The following is a 24,242-nucleotide window of genomic DNA, read 5'->3' on the forward strand; positions in this document are numbered from 1 at the left end:
AATAGTAGTTAAAACATTTCTACTATTCATAATTCTTTTAGGATGAATATTTGCTCCATTTCTAAGGTTGACCTGAAAAAGCTCCAACATCCTGTTGATCTGAATAGATAAACCAACGCTCTACTTCTTCAGCATCGTCACCATCATCACAAGGGTATTGAACATAATGGATGACTAGTTGATAACCAATCCCTTGGTTATGGCCACCATTATTTTAAATCGTTCCTAAGTGTTGGCATCAAACGACCCCACCTTTGCCTAAAGTGATTTAGAGACAATGTCATTTAGAAGACAGAACTCCGGCTTCAGGAACTTCTTCTTCCCATGAGTATCAACATGGAAAGAGACATCAGAGAAGGCTCTTTGCATTCCCTCGATAGATTCGGTTGGAATAAGGTCGAACTTCGTTAGCCCTTCCGTCGAAAGCTCGAAATATTGGGCGAAAATCTCTTCTAAAATAGACATCACTACTCCTATCACCGTTTCCTAAACAGCGTCTCCGACTAACCTCACCGACGCAAAGAACTCCTAAACCTTCGGTTCGTGAATGTTGAACAGACCCTCGAGAAACTTCCTCAGGACGAAAGCTTTTATGGTTTTGAACATTTCTACTATCGCTAGCATCCCTAAAGTGTAGACGGATTCAAAATCCACATGCATTGTGTTTTGAGAAAAAGAAACCACCATTTCAGAAAGTTAGGGTTTAGATGAAGAAGAAGATTTTAGGGTTTCAAATCATAGAGATATGCAAGAGATTTCTAGAGATATGAAAGATATTTAGGATTCTGAAAACACAAAGAGAATATGAGACTTCTTAGGCGTGTTGGGTACTCTTTTATAGAGCATAACCAACATGTGTCATTAAATAAATAAAAGACATTATTTAATTTACTATGTGTGTAGCTCACATTTTAGAACATGACAAACACGTTTCTTCATGTTATTTTAAAATAAATGGAGGGAAATATTTATTTTTAAAATGTGACCATTCACTATCTGAAGGGGAATAAAAAGATGACGTATTAAAAAGATTAAAGATAGTTGTTGTTAGGACTGGTGCTAATAATAGAGACAGGGTTTGACTATCGTTGACAATTTAACCGACGTGTGCCATTAAATAAAATAAAAGACATTATTTTATTAAGTATGAGTCTGGTATTTAATTAACTATGCGTATAGGTCACATTTTAAAACATGACAAACATGTGTCTTCATGTTATTTTAAAAATAAATGGAAGGAAATATTTATTTTTAAAATGTGACCAATCACTGTCCAAAAAGGAATTTAAACGACAGCGTATTAATAAAATTAAGACAGTTGTTCCACTTGGCTTATGATGAGTCGTCTAATGCTCACTCGGACAGTCGACTAACCGCACTGTCCGCTTACCTTGTATTTTAGTGTAATATTACTACTTTGTTGAAGGCGTGTTGTTCCACATGCGGTTAAATTGTCAACGATAGTCAAACCCCGTCTCTATTATTAGCACCAGTCCTAACAACAACTATCTTTATTCTTTTTAATACGTTGTCTTTTTATTCCCCTTCAGATAGTGAACGGTCACATTTTAAAAATAAATATTTCCCTCTATTTATTTTAAAATAACATGAAGACACGTGTTTGTCATGTTCTAAAATGTGAGCTACACACATAGTAAATTAAATAATGTCTTTTATTTATTTAATGACACATGTCGGTTATGCTCTATAAAAGAGTACCCAACACGCCTAAGATGTCTCATATTCTCTTTGTGTTTTCAGAATCCTAAATATCTTTCATATCTCTAGAAATCTCTTGCATATCTCTGTGATTTGAAACCCTAAAATCTTCTTCTTCATCTAAACCCTAACTTTCTGATATGGTAGTTTCTTTTTCTCAAAACAAAACTGTTAGGATCTAGGTCGCCGCTGGTGGATCGGGGGTTGGACCGGTTAGCGGTTCTCACTCGTATGGTGGTAGTTAATCCGGTTAGAGATTAACACCGGGGTTTCAATACTACACAACCTGTCACAAACCCTTGAACTAGGTTCAAGCGCGGAAGAGGTTTGCTTTCAGGTTGAAGCAGTACGCTTGTATGATAGGCACGGTCGGTTTCGGATGATGGAGATTTGGAAATGGTGGGTCGGTTTCGGTAATCTGGATATTCGGTATGGTTAGTATGAAGTCGGTTTGGAGCGGTATGGTTAAGTCAGTCGGTTATATAATGAAGTCGGCAGAAAGTAAATAACACAACAGATTTTATGGATGTTCGGAGATAAAACTCCTACGTCACCCCTTCCTCTCGAAACCGCGAGAAGGATATTCACTAAGGAATACAAGTACAAGCCGATCGAGACTTATTTCCTGCTCGATAACACTCTTACAATTTACACCGAAATTGTAAAACACACTTTAACTTTTAACACTTAGGCTTTCTAAAACAGCACACTCTTATCACTTGTAGTAAATGCTCTTAGCGCTCGTTATCCCAATGTATGTCCCCCATTTACTCTTCTGCAACTGCCTCCTTTTATAGGTGAAATATGCCAACGGTCATATTTCACTACCTGGAATCTGATTGGCTGATCAGAGGTGCAGTGATTCAGTGTCTCAGAGGTTCAGACCTGCGGTCGTTTCCTCAGACCTGGCGGTCAACCTCAGACCTGGCGGTCTGTTCATTTGGTGTGTAGGACAAGCCTGCCGGGTTTGTCTTTTACTTAATATAGGCACTGTCTGTTTGGACAGTTGTCTATACTTTGAAGATTTCCTTTCTGGCTTATCCCGAAGTAGAAGGATCCGGTAGTACTGTTTTCTGCAGCCTACAGTCTTTCCTCAGACTTGCATGGATATGGAAGTATTCAGTCTGTTCCTTTGGTATCATTCTCAACAGATACCCGAAATCATGGAAGTTTGCAACCGTAGGTCTGTTCATCCGGTCCGGTTCCTTGTTTCTGCATGGAAAGTTTATTTAAGTTAGGTTTATTTGAACCGGTCTGAATTTATCTAACAATTTCTCCCTTTTTGATTATTTTATTTAAAATTATCAAAATCATGTAAGTTTGCAACCGTAGGCCGGTTGTTTTGTTTGGCCGGATTTTTGACTTGGGAGAATTTTTCGAAAAATTTTGAGAGAAAAGTTTTGGAAGAGTCTTTATCTTTTATCTAACAATTTCTCCCTTTTTGATTATTTTATTTAAAATTATCAAAACTAAGTAGAAATGCAAAATAAGGCCGGATTCAAAAATAACTTTATATATATTTATAGATGACCGGAAAAGACAAAACATATAGAAATACTAAGGCCAATAAGAAAAAGAAGGATAGTCCCTATTCAGAATCCGTGAAGTCATAGGCGCTCTTCTTTTTCTTCGGTTGCTGTTGCCCGGTCTGTTGGGAGGATCGTCGCCTGTTAGATCGGGACCGCAGTTGTTCTTCGACTTCATCCTCGACTTGGTCGGCCTGCTGCAATGTACCCGTAATGACCGGTTCAGAGACCTTTTGGAGCATCTCGGCTATCCGAACTTTCTTAGGGGCCTCCCTCTTTCTCTTTTTCGGTGCTGAAGCGGAGGCGGCCGCCTTCTTCTTCTCGTTTTCCTTCGCATAGCCTTCCAGCCTCCGTGTTTCCCTTTCCAACCGTGCGGCATCCTCCGCAGCTTGAGAGGCTACTTTCTCAGCAAATCCTGGGAATATGGCCCCAGCCTTTTTAATTCGTGCGGCTTCCACTTCCGCTTCGGTTAGTTGAGACGATCGCGGCGCCTCTTTATCTTTGCTAACTTCGGCATCCAGCGCATCCTGGACCCGTTTAGCCACTTGAGCATCGGCCTCTATAGCCGCGGCGTCCGCGTTCTCCTTAGCCTTTAGAATTTCGGCCATTTGTTCGGTAAGTGCCTTTACTTCGGCCACAAGACTCTCGTTTGTCTTTTCGAGTTCTGAGACCCGGTTAATTGTCGTGTCGACCCGTTCGAAATCCTTCTTTAAATCGGAGGTCACAACCTCCAGAGTTGCGGTTCGCTGAGCCCATTTGTCGCGCTCACCGGCCTCTTCCCACAGTCCGGTGCCGAGTTCTGAGAGACGTGCTTGATGTTGATCCAGAAGCAGCTTTGTCACGTCGGTGAACTTTAGGGCCGAATCAATTATGTTGTTGCATCTATCCTTGAATGGTTGAAGCTTGGACACGTCGTGTTCTTGTACGCGGTCATCGACCCGTTCCGATATGGATGCTTCAAGCTTCTGAAGACGGTCCTCAACCCATTCTTTAGCATCCCATTCTTTAGGAGGGTCTGAGGTGGTGACTTCCGGTGGTGGAGGAGGTGATTGCTCGGTGGGATCTGGATCGGCTCTTTCACCGGGATTTATCGGTGCAGCATTTTCATTTGGAAGTTCTAATTGTGCCGCATCCTCCAAGATCGGTACCTCACCTCCAATATCGGTACCTCAACCTCCAATATCGGTACCTCAACCTCCAATATCGGTACCTCAACCTCCAATATCGGTACATCAACCTCCCTTGGAGGTGTTGGACAGTTAACTGGAAATTTTTCGATTACCGGAGCAGTATAGACCGGTACTTGCTTTCGGTTGCATATCGCTTCCAGCCGCTCTATTTCTTGAAGTATTTCCATTTTGCCTTTTGCAAGCCTTGTTAACACCCGCGGCGCTACGGTGTCCACCGATCCCGTCTCGATGTACTCTTCCTTAATTTTCCGGATGCGCTTTCTTAGTTTCCGAAGTTGGATCCTCGGTATCAGGAGACAGGTTCGGCTTTGTACCTCCTGAATTGTGTTGGATTTTGTGAGGCGCAACATCAGGTCCTCTACTTCCTCCAATCTGTCGATGCATTCCTTTTGCGTGAAGCCCGGTAGGATTTCTTTATATGTTGTACTGAACCGGTGCTCATGCCACTCCAAGTATAGCTCTATAACGTCCTCGCCTCGCTTGTCAATGCCTTGAAAGATTTTCTGGGCTAATCTATCGGCCTCTGCTTCTTCGGCCTCCTCCCTCTCCGTGTTGTAGCCTTCATTATCGGCTTCTTTATCAACCCCTTCTTCACCACTCTCTTCTCTATCCTCGGTGGTTTCAGGATTGGTGTTTGGTTCGGCATCATCTGGACTCCGAGCCGACTGATCGTCGTCATTGACCGTTCTATCATCGGTCCTTTCCGTGTCGGTTTCCTCAGAGGCCCACTCCTCATCTTCTGTTTGTTGTGGTGGGTCTACGAAGGTTATCTTTTCTTTCCCTTTTCCTCCGGTCTTTGCTTTTGCCAGGGCATCTTTCTTTGCGGCTTTCTTCTTTCGGCCACCTGTGGAACTGGAGGCCGGCTGCGTTCTTTTAAGGAATTGCCTCGATCTAATGAGGCATCGTTTTGCTACCGCAACACCGGGACCGATGTTGAGAATCAAGTGGAGGAAGATCTTACCGAGGGGCACGGCGTATCCCCACGACCGGGTTGAATCCGGTTTCACCATGTCCATGAGGTTGCTGAACACTGATCTTGCCCAGTTGACCTCTTTACCCTCCAACAGACCGATTAGCATCTTGATTTTGTCCCTTGTGAGGTTGTTGAGGTTTCCTCCCCTTGCCAGGATCGCCCTTGTGAAAATGTCACATATCGGGATAAACTCCGGCTTAAGCATTTGCTTGCTCCCGGATGTTTTGACCGGCGCAGTGGTTGCCGATAAAATGTAGCAAGCCGAGTCAAAGGTGTTCTGGTCTATTTCTGCCGTTGCGTCCTGGCCGGTAGTTGGAAGACGCAGGATTTCGGCCACTAATGTTTCGGTGAGCTCGATTTGGGAACCGCAAACCGTCGCGATGATCCTGTCGTAGGCGATGGTTGCGGTGTTGAAGAATTCTTCGACCGCATCTTTGTATATAATATGGGGACCATCGAGGAAATATCCCAGACCGGTTTTAATTAGCCGGTCAATAACTTCCTTTGCCTCGGTCGTACCAGTCAGCCGGATTTCCTCGAAATCCACCTGAGAGTAGAGTTTGAACAATGCCGAGTCACGACCCATGTTAAAGAGTTTGAGAATGAGAGAAAACCGCTTCAAAGAGTTTAGAAAGCTTAGAGAGAGAAAGTGAATTCGCGTGAGAATGAAAGAAAAAGACCGAAGGTCCCTTTTATAGACGCGGTTTGGAAGCCCAACCGTCCCATCATTAATGGGCGGGAATTTTCCCTCCAAGATGAAAAGGCGCCAATCTGTGGGCGGTAAAGCGAAAACTGGGGGCGGCAATTTTGGGCGGGAGATTTCCCTCCAAAATCCTTTGCCTATGTCATGGATGACGCATTCTTTTCTTTGAGGCCGAATGATTGAGCGGTTTCTAAGTCTAACCAGACATTTTGATTGATCAGAGTGTTAACAGTTTTAAGCAGATTTTATAAGACCGGATAAGAACGCGGTCATAGATTGAAGATTGGTTACTTAGATAAATGTTCAAAGAATTGAGAAGACACGGTCATTTAAACTGAAATGATATTAAAAGCCAAAAGATATCAGATAAAGGAAACTGATTATAAGATTCGGTACAGAGATAGGCATACAGAAACGGTGTAAAGTATAGCCTATTCAAAAGACATTCTCCAGAGTCGGTCTCTTGCCGAATCACTGTTGAGGATGTTTGAAGAGGAAGCCGGTGTGCCCGGTCCGAACTCTGGTCGGTACCCAAGAATCAGCTTGCTGATATGCGGTGCATACCCGAGACCTTTCTTGGTCAGCACCATATTCTTTAAGTTTCCCCATATGACCGATGACCAGTTGATGGCCGATTTGCAAAGAATGTTGGTCACGATATTGTAGGTATTCTTGGAATACCGTTGATTAGGTGACTGACACAGAATTGACCGGGTCACGATTTCGAGCAGTAGCTGACCGTGACTATCAAGTTGGGTTTTTGGCCCAAAGTGTTCCACCGGAGAGGGGGTGGCCGACAGGTATTGTGCGGTTTCAGATCCCGCACGGTCCTGAATAGTCGGAAAGTTAGAGAAACCTTCAGTGGGTAGACCGAATAGTGAGGCAAATTCAACCTCGTCGATCCAGAACGTGTGGTCTCTGACAGTAGAGACGATGTACTTCTCCCTGATGCAGGCGCTTCGAAAGAAGGCCTTGACATCATCTATAAGAATGGGACCGGCCTCTTCAAGGAACGGTTGAAGACCGGTTTCAATAAGGGAGTCATACATGAATTTCTGCTTAGTGGTGCAATCCCTTATGTCCTTGCAAGATTCGAAATCGATGCATAGAAAGTTTCCCAGAGTTCTGCTCGGCATGGTTTCGGTATAGAGAGAGAGAAACGGGATTCAAGAAGAAGAGAAGTGATTTTTTTTTTGTACTTTCGGATGTGATAAAATGAGGAGAGGATGGCTCCTTATATAGGATCGGTTTTGGAGGGAAAATCTAAGCATTGATGGTCAGTTTTGTTTTATTAAGGAAAAGAATCTTTCCCTTTTCAAGGCGCATGGGGAAGCGGCAGATTGCAAGGCTCGAGGTAAGTGTTAGTTGGGAAGTAACCAGAGTAGTTGGAAATTAAATGTGCGGGTGGTTGGGGGTTGTCTCATTGATTGGGATTATCTCATTAAATGCACTCAACACATAACCGATAGTAATTAGATAGAAACCGAAAATGGTAGAGACAATGCCGAAAATGGCGTACAGGAACGATGAAGAAAACATGAAATCAAGAAAGACACAAATAAAGCCGAAAGAGACATGGATGAAGCCGATATGATCAAACTTGAGTTGGACAAGAATACACCCAGTGCATGAAGCAAAACGACCGGATGCAGGAAGGAGTGACTTAGGGTGCGAAGGGGTTGACATCACCGTTGCGGTTTCTTTTCCTCCAGGCCCTCTCGAACCGCCTATAAAACGGGTCGGTTACTTCTTTGGTGAGCACCTGAGCTTGGTTTAAACCTTCACCGGGACAGGTTGGTACTCCAAGCTCCACAAAGAGGCTGCTTATTTGAGGAATGAAACCAACTGATCGGATGCCGATCATCCAGATAAGGGTGTCGAAGAGCAACCTAGACCAATTTACTGGTGTGCCGGTGATTATGGCCTCCATCATGTTGAAGTTCGAGACACTGTAGGTGTTTGTGACGTCCCTACCAAAAATACTCTTGCCGATTACATCGTTGAGAAGCTGATATTCAGCTCTCAGACATGATTTTGCTCCATGGTCCTCAACCGGGTCGTTAGACCGAGAGAGGGCGATGCAGACTTCGGCTTTTACATCCCCAGGGATGTCCAGATCTGTGATCCCGTGCCTTGGCAGGCTATGACACCTTGCAAAGTCCCGTTCAGTGAAATCGAAGACAATGCCTCCCACCTTGGATTGGATGTGGGTATCAAAGTGGGGGGTGCCCCGAAACACTCTTGCATTGTGGAAGAACTCCAGAACGGAGTCCGGATAAATGGAGTGCTTGTCACATAGGAAACCTTGGAGGCCGGTTTCCTCCAAAGATTTTATCATCTTGTATATTTCATACTGGTCTGTGGAAGAACAGGATTGAAAATCAACCTGAAGGATGTTGGGAAACTGAGACATTTTGTGCCTTAGTGAGAGGATGTTCTTGTGACTTGTGAGTGTTGTGGTGAACGTTTGCTTCACTTAAATACTAGTTTAGGGACTATCCTATTGTCCAGGCATTAAATGGGATGACATGTATTAACTGCAGGATAAGAGATATTGCATAAAATAGGCATGTTTGTAGTCTAGGTGTCGGTCATAGGCCTGGACTGTGAAAGATATCAAAAGATCTTCACGTCTTTTTAGGCGCGACCATATTACTTTGAAAGGGCAATGTTTCAGAACAGACATCTACAAGCATTGATAGTTATTCCACATCTGTGTGAAATTCAAATAATCTAGAATGACCTGCTTCCAAACCGGTCAGGTATCAGTTGTTCATCCCGCGGTTATTTGGTGCATGCACCAAGTAGCCGGTCGGTTTACTCTATCTGATAGACCGGGCGGTTCTTCCACAAACACCCTGAAGATTCGAAGTTCAACAGTTTAGGAATAATTATCGGTTTTGTCTATCTGAACCGGCTTCCCTTTAAGCATCCTTTGGAAGGATTTGGCTAATATCGGTTAAGCCGAGAGTAAGCCTGAATTGAGAGAACTTAGCTTCCTGTAGCGGCTTTGTGAAGATATCGGCTACTTGTTGATCGGTCGGTACGTATTCCAGCCGAATATGCTTCAGCGTGACATGCTCCCGAATGAAATGATGCCTTATGTCGATGTGCTTGGTTCTGGAGTGGAGAACCGGATTGTAGGTGATCGTTATGGCACTCGTGTTGTCACAGAAAATCGGGGATTCTTCGGCTATGACACCGAAGTCCTTCAGCTGCTGTTGGATCCAGAGGAGTTGAGAACAGCAACTTCCGGCCGCCAGGTATTCAGCTTCTGCAGTGGATGTGGCCACAGATGTTTGCTTCTTGCTATGCCATGACACGAGCCGGTCACCAAGGAACTGACATGTTCCGCTGGTGCTTTTTCTGTCAATCTTACACCCTGCATAGTCTGCGTCTGAGTAACTTGTTAGATTGAAGGACGAGTCTTTTGGATACCACAGACCGACATCAGGTGTGCCCTTTATATACTTCAGTATCCTCTTTGCGGCTGTGTAATGGGATTGCTTTGGATTTGCTTGGAATCTCCCACAAACACCTACTGCAAACAGGATGTCCGGTCTACTCGCTGTCAGGTACAGTAGGGAACCGATCATGCCCCGGTATGCAATCTGGTCTACCGATTGGCCCTCATCATCTCTGTCTAGTTTGATGGATGAGCTCATTGGAGTAGCCGCCGAGGAGCAGGTGTCCATACCGAATTTCTTTAGCAGCTCCTTGATATATTTAGGTTGACTGATGAATGTTCCTTCTTTGAGTTGTTTGACCTGAAGACCTAGGAAAAACTTAATTCTCCCATCATACTCATTTCAAACTTGTCAGTCATCATTTTTGAAAACTTGTCACATAGCTTAGGATCGGTGGAGCCAAAAATGATATCGTCTACATAGATTTGAACAAGTAGGATATGTTCTTCTTTTCAAATTTGAACAATGTCTTATCCACTGAACCGATGGTGAAATCATGTTCTAGTAAAAATGCGGTTAGTGTATCATACCAGGCTCTAGGTGCTTGCTTTAGACCGTATAAAGCTTTATTTAGCCGGTATACATGGTTTGGAAATGCAGCATTTTTAAAACCGGGTGGTTGTTCAACATACACTTCTTCACGTAGGTCACCGTTCAGAAATGCACTTTTAACATCCATTTGAAAAACTTTAAAGTTTTTGAAAGCTGCAAAAGCTAGAAAAATCCTAATGGCTTCAATTCTGGCTACAGGAGCAAATGACTCTTCAAAGTCAATGCCTTCTTCCTGTTTGTAACCTTGAGCCACTAATCTGGCTTTGTTCCTCGTGACCAAACCGTCCTCATTGAGTTTGTTTCTGAATACCCATCTTGTTCCTATGACCGATTGGTCTTTCAGTCTGGGAACTAAGTACCAGACTTTACTACTCTCGAACTGGTTTAGCTCTTCTTGCATTCCCAAGATCCAATCCGGATCTGACAATGCTTCATCTATTCTTTTCGGTTCAATCTGGGATATGAAAGCTGAGTTAAAGTATCCTTCCAGAAGTGGACTCCTAGTTCGAACAGGTTCTGAAGGGTCACCTATAATTTGCTCAGGAGGATGTTTACTATTTCTTCTGAGATTCAGTTCAGGGGTGTCTACCAAATTACCGTTAACTTGACCAAGGCTAGACATGTCGGTAGGCTGACCGAGATTGTCAGACCGACCGACTCCCTCGGATTGGACCGAAGTGTCAGCTTCCTGTTGTGGAACAGCTTGATCCGGCTGGGTATCAATGATACCCATTTGGTCATGGACAAACCGCCTGAAGACCGGAGTCTCATCTTCACTATCAGAATGAATATCGTTATTTTCCAGTCTGTTGTGTAGATCAAAGCATGAAGCAGTATTGCTTTCAACCGATTCATCGAAAACAACGTGAATTGTTTCCTCCATGGTTGCAGTTCTATTATTATATACTCTATATGCTTTACTTACGGCCGAGTACCCTAGCATGATGCCGGTATCGGTTTTTGCATCAAAGGCGGTGAGTTGGGTTTTACCATTTATATGAATATAACATTTACAACCGAAAATCCTGAGGTACTTGAGTTTGGGAACTCTGTTAAAATAAACCTCATATGGTGTTTTGTTGTGAAATCTGTTTATCAAAGACCGGTTTTGTGTATAGCATGCAGTGTTGATAGCCTCAGCCCAGAATTTCTGAGCAATGCCGGAATCGGCTATCATGGACCGTGCGGCTTCCTTGAGAGTCCGGTTTCTTCTCTCGGCCAGGCCATTTTGTTGAGGAGTCCTAGCACTAGACAACTCGTGTCTAATGCCGGATTCATCAAGATATGCAGTTAATGTACTATTAGTAAATTCGGTACCTCGATCACTTCGAATGCTATTAATACGAGTGGATTTTTCATTTTGCAACCGCTTAAGAAGTGTGATCAGGTTTGATACAGTTTCACGTTTAGATGGTAGAAATATTACCCAGGTATATCTAGAATAATCATCAATAACTACCATGGTGTAAAGCATACCTCCTAGGCTAATGACCTGAATCGGTCCAAATAGATCCATGTGAAGAAGATCTAGGCATCGGCTAGATTGAATATTTCCATTACTCTTAAAAGATGACCTAGTTTGTTTACCCATTTGGCATGCTGAACAGACCTTATCCTGGTTAAATACTATATCAGGAATACCTTCAACTAGCTTTTTACCACGAATGTAGTTTAAGGTTTTCATGTTTAGATGGTTTAGTCTCTTATGCCATAGCCAGGTTTGATCAGTCTTAGCTATCATGCATATAGGATATTCTATTCTGGTTTTCCAGTCTACCTTATAGATGTTACCTATCCTATTTCCGGTTAGTAGTACAATACCTTGAGAGTCCTTAACTAAGCATGCATGTTTAAGGAATTCTACCGTGTATCCGGCATCACACATCTGACTAATACTAAGTAGATTAAAACGTAGGTTTTCAACTAGAAGTACATTATCAATAGTTAGATTACCATGGACAATCTTACCCTTGCCCACAGTTTTACCTTTTGAGTTGTCACCGAAGGTAATTAGAGCACCGGTTACTGATCTGATGTCGATTAGTAAATTGCTATTTCCGGTCATGTGCCTAGAGCAACCGCTGTCCAAGAACCATTCGGAGTTTCCTAGCCGTTTCTTTGGATCCTGCAAAATGTACATATTTACAACTGTTTGGTACCCACATTTACTTGGGTCCACATGCGGTTAGTCCCTTAGGTACCCAAACTTTGATAAACCGGACGGTCTTCTTTGCTAGGGTTTTAACTGTCCTTTTGACACTTGGTCTGGTATATTTCGGTTTTCCTTCAAATGTCCTAAACGGTGATGGTCTTTGGTTCGGTGATCTGTAGTTTGACCTACGCGGTTCAGGAAAATCTTTCTTATATTTGAGGATTTCGGCTTTTCTTTTCTCAAGGTCGAGCCATGAATCGGTTGGGCCAACATAATCGTATTTTAGCTTCTCTTCCCTATAATATGCGGTTTCCTCTTCTTCAGCTGTACAGATGCTCTTAAGAAATTTTATAAAGGGGAGGTTTCCTTTTGTGAGCCGTGCTTTCTCTATGGGTTTTCGGTCTTTAGAGTTATTCCCTGTGTATCCAAGGCCACGCTTACAACGAGGATGCCTATAGTGTTTATTCATATTCTTTACTATATCGCTAGATCTCTTATAGGCGGCCATCGTATATTGAAATCGAGCATTCTCTTCCTCGGTTAGTTCTCTAGTCGGTTCACTAGGTTGTTCGGTCTTAAGATCTAACTCGGTTTCTATAGTATGGGTATCATCAGGTTGTATGACTTCCGGTTCAGTTATGATGGGTACCTCTGATTCAGTTGGAATAGGTACTATGGGATCGGTTCTAATGTTGAGGTGCTTAGGTAACATGGTCAATAGGTTCTTATATTCTTCTACCATGTCATTCAATTCATTGTATAACTCATCTTTAGTAAATTCCTCACAGGGAGAGTCAAATACCTGTTCCTCATTGGCCATGAGGCATGTGAGTTCATCGTCACTATCACTGCGAGCCCATAGACTTCCTCCATCGTCGGCTATCAGTGCTTTCGGTACCTCACTTCCTTCACCGGCTTGTTGATAATTGTTTCTGTCATTTTGATATTCCGGTTTCTGGGTGTCCCTCCTTGGTTTCCTGCACTCCCACTTAAAATGTCCCAAACAGTTACAGTTATAGCATCTTACATTGGATTTGTCACCATAGTAGTTGTTTGTCGGTTGGCTCCTTTTCATGAACCTCCCAAACTTCTGTGCAAGCATTGCCATGGCATCCTCAGTGAACTGTTCGGCGGTTCTGATCGGTGCGGGTGCAGGAACCGGTATCGGTGCAGGGGTAGGAGCACGTGCAGCCGGTTCTGTAGATGTGATTAGTGCTCTGGTTGACGTTGAAGCCGAGACTTCCTCTTCAGTCCTAGATCTCATCTCGAATTCGTATGCCTTTAGATCTTCGAATACGTCGTATAGTTTCATCTTACGTAGGCTCTTTGACTCCCTCATTACCATTGTTTTTATATCCCAGGCACTTGGAAGAGATCTCAAAGCCTTCATAACTACCTCTTTGTTCTCATACTTCTTGCCCAGAGTTGCTAGTTCATCTAACACACCAGTGAACCGGTCACTGTATTCCTTCATAGTTTCTCCTGGTTTCATTTTGATGTTTTCAAACTTCTGTGTGGCCATCATTATTTTGTTCTCCCTTGTTCTTTCATTTCCTTCAAAGATCTGGATGACCGTGCTCCATGTCTCCTTCGCGGTTTTGCAATCTTCGATCTTTGCAGTATGTGTTTCTGTCTACGCTATTGGAAATCCGGTTTCTTGCATGGTTGTCCAGATTGTTCCTTCTCCTATCTTCAGCCGTCCATTCTTTTCTATCTTTATCAATGAATATCGGTCCTTCGGTCAGAATGGATTCCATTTCATCATCCAAGGTGACTAGGTGCAGGTGCATGCGTGCCTCCAGTTGGCAAAGTCATCACCTTCTAGCATTGGAGGCCTATCCTGATACATGTTTGCTTGAGTATTGAAACTAACTGCTCTGATACTAATTGTTAGGATCTAGGTCACCGCTGGTGGACCGGGGGTTGGACCGGTTAGCGGTTCTCACTCGTATGGTGGTAGTTAATCCGGTTAGAGATTAACACCGGGGTTTCAATACTACACAACCTGTCACAAACCCTTGAACTAGGTTCAAGCGCGGAAGAGGTTTGCTTTCAGGTTGAAGCAGCACGCTTGTATGATAGGCACGGTCGGTTTCGGATGATGGAGATTTGGAAATGGTGGTTCGGTTTCGGTAATCTGGATATTCGGTATGGTTAGTATGAAGTCGGTTTGGAGCGGTATGGTTAAGTCAGTCGGTTATATAATGAAGTCGGCAGAAAGTAAATAACACAACAGATTTTATGGATGTTCGGAGATAAAACTCCTACGTCACCCCTTCCTCTCGAAACCGCGAGAAGGATATTCACTAAGGAATACAAGTACAAGCCGATCGAGACTTATTTCCTGCTCGATAACACTCTTACAATTTACACCGAAATTGTAAAACACACTTTAACTTTTAACACTTAGGCTTTCTAAAACAGCACTCTTATCACTTGTAGTAAATGCTCTTAGCGCTCGTTATCCCAATGTATGTCCCCCATTTACTCTTCTGCAACTGCCTCCTTTATAGGTGAAATATGCCAACGGTCATATTTCACTACCTGGAATCTGATTGGCTGATCAGAGGTGCAGTGATTCAGTGTCTCAGAGGTTCAGACCTACGGTCGTTTCCTCAGACCTGGCGGTCAACCTCAGACCTGGCGGTCTGTTCATTTGGTGTGTAGGACAAGCCTACCGGGTTTGTCTTTTACTTGATATAGGCACTGTCTGTTTGGACAGTTGTCTATACTTTGAAGATTTCCTTTCTGGCTTATCCCGAAGTAGAAGGATCCGGTAGTACTGTTTTCTGCAGCCTACAGTCTTTCCTCAGACTTGCATGGATATGGAAGTATTCAGTCTGTTCCTTTGGTATCATTCTCAACAGATACCCGAAATGTCTTCTTGTACTGGTCGGTCATTTGACTTGGCCGAATGTCTTTTGGTATTGATGTAACCGGACTTCTTCCGGTTATTCTTGTCTTGTAGATGATCGGCTGTTTGGTGGTTCCGGTTTTGAGCTTTGGCCGATCCTTCCTTTGTGCGGTCACGTTCCGAATACTCTTGATCGGTTTGGTAGCTTGACCGGTTAGGTTTCTTTAGTTGGTTCTCTTGTTCATCCGGTCCGGTTCCTTGTTTCTGCATGGAAAGTTTATTTAAGTTAGGTTTATTTGAACCGGTCTGAATTTATCTAACAAAAACGCATGTAGATTTTGAATTTGTCTACACTTTTGGGATGTCGGCGATTGTAGAAATGTTCAAAACTCTAAAAGCTTCCAGCCTACACGAGGGTCTGTTCACCGTTCACGAACCGGAGGTTCGGGAGTTCATTGCGTCGGTAAGGTTATTCGGAGACGCCGTTCAGGCAACGGTGAAAGGCGTGGAGGTGTCTATTTTAGAAGAGATTTTCGCCCAATATTTCGAGCTTCCAACAGAAGGGCTATTGGCGTTCGACCTTATTCTGGCCGAATCTCTTGAGGGAATGCAAATAGCCTCCTCTGATGTCTCTTTCCAAGTTGATACTCATGGAAAGAAGAAGTTCCTAAAGCCGGAGTTCTGTATTCTAAACGACATTGTCTCTAAATCACTCTAGACAAAGGTAGGGTTATTTAATGTCTACACTTAGGAACGTTTTGAAATTATGGTGGCCATAACCAAGGGATTGGCCATCAACTGATCATCCATTCTAATCAGTACCCTTGTGATGATGGTGACGACGCCAAAGAAGTAGAGCACTGGTTTCTCTATACAGATTAGTAGGTTGCTGGAGCTTCTTTAGGTCAACCTTGGCAATGGAGAAAACATTCATCCTAATAGAGTTATGAACAACAGAAATGTTTGTAACTATTATTTCAAGATGAAAGGTATCAAGGACACCAGCCTTGGATCCTCCGTTCAGTAGTCGAGCGGACAGTCGACTACCTTGTCCAAACGTTCTTCCATATCTCGACGTCCAACCCCAATGAAGAGAAGAAAGTTGAGGATTAAGGAATCGACTGTGAACTCCAACAGTCAGAAACGTGTCTCTACTGAAGAGACTACTGAGGTTGCCTCCAAAACAAAGAAGACAAGATTTGAGGAATCTCCTACTATAGAGGTAACTCCTAATGTAGCCTATGAATATGTTATGGTCGTAGTGCCTGATATAGTTCCTGCTGTGTAACTAGTTGAAACACCAATTGTTGTTAGTTGGAATTATTGTTGAGAAACATGCGGGTGACATTGATGTCACCCTTGCTATAAAGCTAAGTGTTGTGCCTACTAGTCAGGTTGTTGAAACCCTAGTTATTCATACAACTATTAGCCCTGCTACAGCACAACTAGAAGTAGAAACTTCAAAAATTGTTGTCCATTTATCTAGTGTCTCTCTAGTGGCAAATAAAAGAAATGTTTAAGCAGCTAAAGGAATCACTTTTAGGGAACCTATCCCTGATGATGAACAACCTCCCAAAGTTGTACAAAAAGGTAAGGATCATGTGGTCTTTGCACCCGAGCCTCTCTCGATTGTGAAGCAAACAATTGATCTCATCATGGAGGAGATTGAGACGACATCTGCGATGGAGAAGTTATGGATGTTTGACAAATGGAGCAACATAAGGCTCCTCAAGAGATTCAACCAGTTCCTCCACGGTGCCGATCTGAGTCAGCAATTCAAGGCGTTGATTTGTCTGAAGAAATCATTCCTGACTTGGTGCTCCATCAATAACATTCAAGAAGCTCTCAAGAGGAGAGAGTTGGTTGCGGTCGTCGCCAGAGGAGGTGCCTTGCACCCTATTCTTGGCCAAAGACATGTCAACTACAACCCTCTTGATAGAACATCATGACTGGATGCTAGGGTCAATATCCGTCTACAATAGATCCTTGACTCCTTTAGCTCGATTGTATTGTCGGTCATATAGGGAACAGAGTCCTCCAGTAATGCTGAACAGCAAAAGGGGAAGTCCTTGGCTGTGTTGAACAGTTTAGATGCCGAAGAGAAACTTTTCTTCGTTGAGAAGCTCTGGACCTCTGTAAAACATCTCTCCATGGTTGCAGAACAACAGTTCCTCCCCTCTGTGAAGCAGATGCCTATTCAAATAACAGAGTAGCTCCCTCTCCAAGTTGTTGTGCAAAAATCAAACAGCAAGTATTCCAAGCTGTTGAGCAGCATCCATCCCATGTTCATGAGAAGGATCCCTCTGCAACTGCTAAGTAACATGTTCATGCTGTTGAACATGCTGTTGAGCATAAATCCTCTCATGCTTTTGAGAAGGAGATCTCAGAAGTTGCTGAACACAACTCCTCCCATGTTCATGATAATGAGCCCTCATCTTCTCCTAAAAGGCGTTCATCCTCTACTTCAGAGAAGGAGTGACTGAAGAGGCTGAACTACGGTCCTCCTCTACTCTTGAGAAGGAGCTTTCTTAGGCTACTGTGCATATATCTTCAGACTCTAAGTCGGAAATCATTCCAGCATCCGAGAAGCACCCTTATGCATCTGAACAACATTCTTTCTCTTCTAAGCATAAATTTCTTCCTTTTGAGAAGTAGTCCCTCCCGGTTGCCTCCAGTCACTCCTTAGAACCATCTAGAATTATTAAAGATATATGTGCAGACATTCAAGGGGTCGATGATATTTCTCAAGTGCTGATAAAGATGCCTAATCCTCGAGCATCTTCTTCTTATAAAGATCCAGCGTCGTCTGTGATCCATGAAATCACTCATATCTCACCTCTTCAAATTCTACCTGCCCATTCCCTGATTGAACAAACGGCTCCTCACTCTCCAGTGGAGTCATCTCGAGAAACGGTGGACCTTCAAAGTCTCATGCAAGAAAGCTGACACGTATCAGATTCGACCATTGCTACATTTCAATATAAAAAAAGGGCAGTAGAGCACAACGGCGAATCCTCTCAGTCAATTCACGATCCCTGAATATCTGAATTCTTAGTATGGCGAATCCTCCCGATCAATTCACGATCCTTGAATATCTGAACTCTCGTTACGGCGAATCCTCCCAGTCAATTCACGTATCTAAGAACCATATTCGACCGTTGCTACGCTTCAATATAATAGAGTAGATAAGTACAACGGCGAAGCAGTTCTTTCAATTTCGCATCGGCTTTTACAATTCAAAATCTTTGGACTCACAATCTTGATTCTCTTGCTTACTCTCTCTCTCTAGTTGTTAAGCATATATTGTATAAGTAAAGAAATAATTTATTTTATTACTTGAGAGTATTATCAGTGTTTTAAGTTGAACAAAATGTTGTATGTTCAACAGTAAGTGATAGCTAGGAGTTCATAACATGCAGCTGTTAAGTCGTAAGTTCTGACTGGGTTTGTGTAGACTCTATACAAACCAAAGCCTTCTATTGGAATCCTTTTGGAAACAAAAGAATGGGTGACGTAAAAGTTTTATCTCTGAATATCAAGAGTTTGCAATGATTTGTTGAAGAACAGAAACATATTTTATATCTCTAACAGGATTAAAATCGCATTGAAAGTAAAAATTAGCTCAACAATATTCAACCCCCTTCTATTGTTCAAGTCGATCCTAACAAAGATCAAGTTTCTAAATTTGCTAAGAGTAGTCTTATCTTCCTCATTAAGTTGAATAACACTATCTCCTCCAAGTAACTGACCTTGAACGTCTTTCAATTCAATTCTGGTAGCCAGTACTCTTTTGGAGATATTGCTGAACTTTTTCTTGTCAAATTTTTGTAGTTGGTTCTTGAGGAGCCTTAGCTTTTTAAAAACTCGAAACATATTTGAACCATCAACATGCTCAGCCCACACAATGTCTAATATATCTTTAAATTTATCACTTTCCATCCAAAAGTTGAAAAACTTGAATGGGCGTATAAACTTCTCTTCTTTCTCCTAGAAGAGCTTGATCGGACAATGATCTGAGATACCCGGATTCAAGACGTGCACCCAAATTCTTGGAAATTCAATTTTCCATCCCACGTTGATTAACCCCTGTCGATTATACCTTTCCTAACTTGCTCATCTCCCCTGGTTGACGACCAAGTGTAGTAGTTTTTAGAATTAGCAAGTTCAATGCATCCTACATCTCTAATATAGTCGTTAAAATCGATCATGTCTTGTGGAATCTCCGATTCTGGGCTTCGATCAGTCTCAATTCTTATGACATTAAAATCGCCTAGGATTGTCCATGGCTTATCGCTACTAACCCAAGTCTTAAGGCAACTCCATAACAGCCTTCTTAATTTATTTTTATTTAAATATATCAAAAATTATTTTTTAAATAGGTTGTTATATATATATTTAATATATAATTATATAAATTATAAAATTATTAATACATAAAGACTTAAACACCTTGTTACTGTTATATATTCACCATTAATAAAAAAAACTAAAGCAATATTATCTAAATATATTCCTTATTTTGATCTACTATCTGAAATAGCCAATCGAAATATATTTAATCACTCACCAAGCTTACCCCAGTTTAAACATTATACACTAACAAAATTTTAATTATTAATCACATTTACCCTCATTAATTCGTAATTATCGGCCACATTGTACCATTATTTTAGTCATTTTATCGATCATTCTCTTAATCCTCAAATTCACACCCACATATACCACCATCACATAGTTTCACTTTGAATATTATGCATTAACAAACTCATTTTAGACATTTTGATCGAATATTCATATAATCCTCAAATTCACACCCACATACTACACCATCACATAACCTTATTTTGAACATTATGCACTAACAAACTCATTTTAGGCATTTTGATCAATAATTCTGTAATCCCTCAAATTCACACACGCATATATCAAATTTTAATATTTATAATATCCCTCTAAAATTCGCATCAGTTGAGACTCGAAACCTAGTCTCAAATTTGAAACATGAACACTTTAATCACTACACAATTTGTGGTTGTTCAAATTATTTTATAATTATATATATATATATATATATATATATTTATATTTATATTGTATATAAAGGAAGAATTTATATTTATTTAAATATACCACAAATTAATTTTTAAATATGTTGTTATATATATATTTAATAATTAATTATTATTTTAAATATTATAATTAAACAAATATATTTGGTATAACTTATATCCACCCATTAACTTACGGTTGGATTTATATTTAAATGAATCAACCCGGTTCATTTTGAATAACATAAAGATTTAAATCACTCACATCGCTCGACCCGTCTACCATCACTAATTCGTTATTTCCGGTCACATTATAACATCATTTTAGACATTTTGATCGATAATTCTCTAATCCCTCAAATTCACACTCACATTTTCAACCATCACATAACCTTATTTTGAACATTATGCACTAACAAATAGGGGTGTTCAATATTTGGTCTGAACCGAATATCCGACCGAATTCGATTTCGAATTCGAATCAACCAAATTCGAATTTCATTTTCGGTTTTCGAATCGAATTTCAAACCAATTCGAATTCAAATACGGTTTTCAAATTGGTTTTTGAGTTTGGATTTCAACTCGAAAACCAAACCAAAAACCGAATTTATTTTTTTATTATTTATTCTTCCAAACTTAGTTTAAGAAAAAGTTCATAATAATCAAATTAAAATATTTTGAACTCAATATATAATAATAAAAAAATATAACAAAAGCACTAATGGTCTAATTGTAGAATAGTACCCTACCTTGGTATAGACCTGAGTTCAATTCCTAGTTGGTGTAATTTATTTTGAGTTATGCTAATTTCAAAAAACAAAAACGAATTCGGTTTGAATTCGAACCGAATATCAAATTTGGTTCGGTTTAATTAAAAAAATTTGGATTCGGTTTTCGAATTGGTTAAAAAAATAAAAATTTGAATAAACTTAATCAAGAAACCCGAAAACCGAACCGATAAACACCTCTACTAACAAACTCATTTTAGGCATTTTGAAAATAATTATCTAATCTTTCAAAATCCACACATGCATATATCACATTTTAATGTTTATAATATCTCTCTAAACATCGCATCAGTTAATACTCAAACTCTAGTCTTAAATTTAAAATGTGAATACTTTAACCACTACACTACTTGTGATTGTTAAAATTGTTTTATAATATTGTGTATGTGTATATATATTATAGATAAAGGGAGAAATTATTTTTATTTAAATATACCACAAATTAATTTTAAAATATATATGTTTTTATATATATATATATAATAATTAATATGTATTAGTTATTATTTTAAATTTATAATTAAAAAAAAGAAGATATTTGGTATAATTTATACCCACGGATTAACTTACGGTTGAGTTTATATTTAAATGAATCAACCTGGTTCATTTTGTCTAACATAAAAATATAAATCACTCACATCGCTCGACCCGTTTATCCTCAATAATTTGTTATTATTGGTCACATTATACCATTATTTTAGACATTTTTATCGATCATTCCCTTAATCCCTCAAATTCACACCCACATATACCACTACCACATAACCTCATTTTAAACATTATGCACTAACGAACTCTTTTTAGACATTTTAATCGATAAATTCTACCATCACATAACCTAATTTTGAACATTATGCACTAACAAACTCATTTTAGACATTTTGATCGATAAATTCTACCATCACATAACCTCATTTTGAATATTTTGTACTAACCAACTCATTTTAGGAATTCTGATCGATAATTCTCTAATCTACACACGCATATATCACATTTTAATTTAATAATATCATCAACTAGAACTTGAATCCTAGTCTAAAATTTGAAATATGATCACTTTAACCATTACAGCACTTTTAACTTTTAATTGTTGAAATTATTTTATAATTTTGTGTATGTATATATATATATTGTATATATAAAGGGAGAATTTATTTTTATTTAAATATATGTATTAGTTATTATTTTAAATATATAATTAAAAAAAATTGGTATATCTTATACCAACCCATTAACTTACGGTTGGATTTATAATTAAATGAATCAACCCGGTTCATTTTATCTAACATAAATATTCAAATAATTCATATTGCTTGACTATTTTACCCTCACATTCGTTAATATCGGTTATATTATACCATCATTTTAGATATTTTTATCGATCATTCCCTTAATCCACACACATATATCGTATTTTAATATTAATAACATCCCTCTAAAATCTGCATTAATTGAGACTCAAAATCTAGTCTTAAAATGTGAACATTTTAATCACTACAACACTTGTGATCACTTGTGATTGTTGAAATTATTTTATAATTATATATATATATATATATATTTAATAAATTAATTATATATATTTTTAATTAGTTTAATTAATATATTTTTTATTTTAAATTTATAAAATTAAAATAATTATATTTTAATATTTTGATTAATATATTATTATTCATACAAACAAATTAACTTTAAAAAACAACTAATTAAAACCTAATAAGATAAAACATGTGTGAATTGTGAAACTTCTGATTATGAGAAAACACAGATCCGTGTCAACCATATTGAAATAGTTGATCCAAGTATTAAATCATTAGAATTATATATTATTTAAACAATTATTACAAAATAATATTATATTAAATAATATAATATTTACTTTAATCATATTTATCCAACTACCCAAAATATAATAAATATGTATGCCATTATTTGAAGGAGTGTAGATAAACAACTTCAACTTTGATATATAAATTATTCTTTTATAATATATATTATTCTTTTAATTTAATTTAATGATTTACTTAAAATAATAAGTAATAAAAATGTTTTAAAATTATCAACATTTTTAATTTTTAAATAAGATTAATAATTATATTATATATATAATTTGTAAAATCAATAATAATTTAACAAACATATTTTTAAACAATGATCTTATTTTACATTTATTAATAAGATTAAATTTTTAAAATTTACATATACAATTATATCATTTTATTTAGAATAACTATTAAAATATTTACTACATAAATATAGAACCAAACTAATAAGTAATGATACTTTAAAATAAAATATTTTAAGACAATAATTGCATTTAGAATTATTTTAATACAATATATATATATATATATATATATATATATATAATTCAATTTAAAAATATATAAAAACATACAATATACATTTTAAAATATTTATTTTTTAACTTAAATGATTTATTAATCTATTTAAATTTATAATATAATTACTTTAAAATATAAGTTTGAAAGTTATCAAAAAAAACTAATCTAATTTTTATAATTTTAAATAAAATATATAATAAATAGAATTATATATATTAAAATGTTTAATCTTATTAATTGAAAATAAAATAGATTGTTCAATTTTTTTATTAGAAGTTATCATTAATTATAAGAATTAAAAATAGATTATATACAATAGAATTATTAATTGTATTACAAAAAATGAAAAATATTTATTATTTAAATATAAAACTATTAAGTTATAATATTATATGTATTTAAAACATACCATTGTCTAATAATTGGTTCATAAGATATTTTTCTGAAAATAAATTTTATCAAAATAAAAAATGAATCCTATATTTATTTAATTTCATATTAACTGAAATAGATTATCTTTTAGATATAATCTTCTTTTTTGTGTGGATTAGTTAGAGAAATTATTAAAAATTGATTAAAAGATATGGTTTGAGAAGTTATACTCTTAGTAATTTGGCAAAACTTGATTATGATCTCTCAAATTTGGTATATTGAATTCACATTTATGATTTTAGTATCTTGAACTCATATTTATGCAGGAATCTTTTGATTTTCACAAGTTATATATTCAGTTTTGTGTCCAAATATTTTAACTTTATTTTTTGATAAAAAAAATAAATATTTTTAGTATATAATTAAATTTGATATTTTGTTTGAATTTATAAATAAATATGATATCTTTCCAAATATTTATTTTTCTATAAATATAATATTTTTCTATTAATATATAAATATCCTTCCAAATTTATAAACAAATATGATATTT

The sequence above is a fragment of the Impatiens glandulifera genome, chromosome 1 (assembly GCF_907164915.1).
Source record: "Impatiens glandulifera chromosome 1, dImpGla2.1, whole genome shotgun sequence".
Taxonomy (NCBI): Eukaryota; Viridiplantae; Streptophyta; class Magnoliopsida; order Ericales; family Balsaminaceae; genus Impatiens; species Impatiens glandulifera.